Consider the following 2,582-nt stretch of genomic DNA (forward strand, 5'->3'; position numbering starts at 1 on the left):
TGTAAACTAAAAAAGAGGCTCTAAAATATTCTAAATGAAATTAAATTTTTAGGGTTCGTAGTTATTTATATTTTACCATTGAAAAATACCAACAAGGGAAATTTCCGTGTTGATAATTTGTGATCTAATAAAAGATTTAAAATATTTCATATAAAATTAACTTTTTGGGTTGGTAACTTTTTAAATTACAATTGATAAATAAAGGGTTGATTACTTTTAGTCCGAAAAAAAGTTGTCGAAAAGAGAAAAGTAAAAGGAATCTCCACGTGCATAAAGCGATTCAGCAGGAAATTGCATCGTATGATTAAGCCAAAATTAGTACATCGCCAGCTAACCATCCCGAAAAAAGAAATGAAGGCACTTGGTCGGAGTGAACGCGCGTGAGCCCCCAAGCGTTCAACCGCTAGCTAAGGTTGCCTCTTTGAAGGGGGCTTTGGCATTGGGAATGACTTTTTCTGGAGTCTTGTGACGATGGGAACCATACTTGAAGGTCGAACGACTATTGATCTTAATCTTCTAGGCATTAGTGGATGGCTGGATAGGGTCGTTCGTCTCACTTAATTGTTTTGAACTAGTGCAGCAAGATACGCGTTCGGAACTACTACCCAACCATATCTCATGAAAACTCGCTTCGTTCGTCTGAAAAAGGATGCTTTATATTTAGGCTGCCCGCTCAGGAGACATTCAAACATCACCAAGTTTGACAAGAAGACTGCATGCACACCATCGTCCATCCAGTTTGTATAAATAGTCCATCTTAAAAATAATACGTTATATTTTCTAAAGCAATATTCCATGCTTGCCAAAACTTAGTGCAACTAAAGTATTTCCGAAAATCATGCAATGTAAAGTTTAACCAAGTTTGTTGAGAACATTATCTATATCTAGATTATCAAATGTATATCATATGAAAATATACATCATGATAAATCTATTATTATTGATTCGATATTCTAGGTGTTGTTGTTTTGTTCTAGAGACTTAGTGAGATTTTACAATGTCGACATCCGAAGAACCTATGTACTACATGTCGGGTAGGGAGGGAGTATTATGAACTTTTTTTAAAAGTCCATTTAGTGGGTCTCGGTGTTACTTGAGGTTGATTGTTTTTTTTTGTAAGTATCGTTCCATTATGAATAAAGAGGGCTGTGTGCATCATCTTCATCTTGTGTAGCCATCGGAGGTATCACCTGGTGTGCCAATGTATTCGCTAAAGCTACACATGATTCCGCTTGTGTAGCCATCGCACTAACTTCATCACCGCAGCACGATTCTCTATCCAGTCTTACTCCCTTGCTTTTGTCGGCGCGTCTGACAACATGCAGGGGTTTCAACTGACCCAACTGAGTCACACTCGCTCTCTCAAAACCAATATTTTTCGTGAAACTATCTATGTCTCTCTCTTGAAACCATATCATCATACATGAAATATTTAGAATTTTGGTATGTGTGACTTTCTATGAGTGAGTAGCTCTTTTTTTCAGCGATTTAAGAGTATATGTTTCTGTTTTATTACTTGTATCGGTAAAAGGAAGATACAATATTCAGGTGCCCTAAACAATATTCATATCATGGCACTGCTTTATTTCATATCACATCGCCGCTTCATTTTTATTTATGTTGTCCAATCAACCTTCACTTGGAGCGCCCATGTGCATCTCAATAATGAACAGTGTAACCTGCATATGAGATATATATAGTTTCTCAGTTCAGCCATAAAGACATTAATAAGGCAATGATATAGAAATCGAGCATCTCAGACAGAGTTTTTGCTCATTATAAGTTTGGTCATAAAGAAATTAATTTGGAGGAGATATAAAAATTCTAAGGAAAACTATTTAGATCACTTATTTCTGGACAGATATTGAGTAAAACAAACCTGCACAGTTGCTCCCTTCAGGCAATTTATTACCACACACATATGTAACCTTAGCAAACCTAGGCAGACTTATTTTCTCCAATTCCTCGGCCGTAAACTCATTACAAACGGCTAGGATATCGTTCGTTCCTCTCACTGCTAGGCAGCATGCGTGGTTACGTTCCAAGAATGGGATGGGAAAATGTTTCCTCATGTAACCCTCACAGTGTAGCAGTATTGCTCCCTTTTCTTGGGGTTCAGATTTCATTGCTAGTGCATGGTGAGAGCAAGAAGAGATCACCATGAAAACTACAAGCAAAAACACGGTTGCCATCTTAACTACTGCCATATCGATTGTCTTTTGGAAGATTTCGCTACTTAACCTGGCAGCTAGTATGTATGTAAGAGTTTTTGGGAAGGACTGTCACCCATTGTCCCGGGTCGTCATGTATTAATAGAGGAGGTCCGGTTAACCAAATCAACGGAAGGAATTACATCTCTATCTGTATCTCTACCTCTACCTCTCTATCTCTATCTCTATCTCTATCTCTATCTCTATCTCTATCTCTACTAGTTAAAAAAACGAAGTTCCTCTTTTTTCTTCGGTTAAAGTTTTCATCAACCATATTTTTAATAGGACAACTTTGCCCTCCCACCAAAACATCTCTAGCTCTATCTCTACAACTTAAAAGAACGAAGTTGCTCTTTTTCCTCGGATCCAAGT

General features: G+C 37.5%; 1 long non-coding RNA gene across 1 annotated transcript; it reads right to left on the reverse strand.

The window, feature by feature from the left end:
• Window positions 1–1,563: 1,563 nt before the first annotated feature.
• On the reverse strand, window positions 1,564–2,254 carry LOC127323653 (uncharacterized). Its single transcript, XR_007865843.2, has 2 exons — window positions 1,880–2,254; window positions 1,564–1,679 (listed from the first exon to the last, which is right to left on the reverse strand). It is a non-coding gene; the product is annotated as an uncharacterized lncRNA (long non-coding RNA).
• Window positions 2,255–2,582: the final 328 nt, after the last annotated feature.

Source organism: Lolium perenne, chromosome 1, assembly GCF_019359855.2.
Source record: "Lolium perenne isolate Kyuss_39 chromosome 1, Kyuss_2.0, whole genome shotgun sequence".
In the NCBI taxonomy this organism is placed as follows: Eukaryota; Viridiplantae; Streptophyta; class Magnoliopsida; order Poales; family Poaceae; genus Lolium; species Lolium perenne.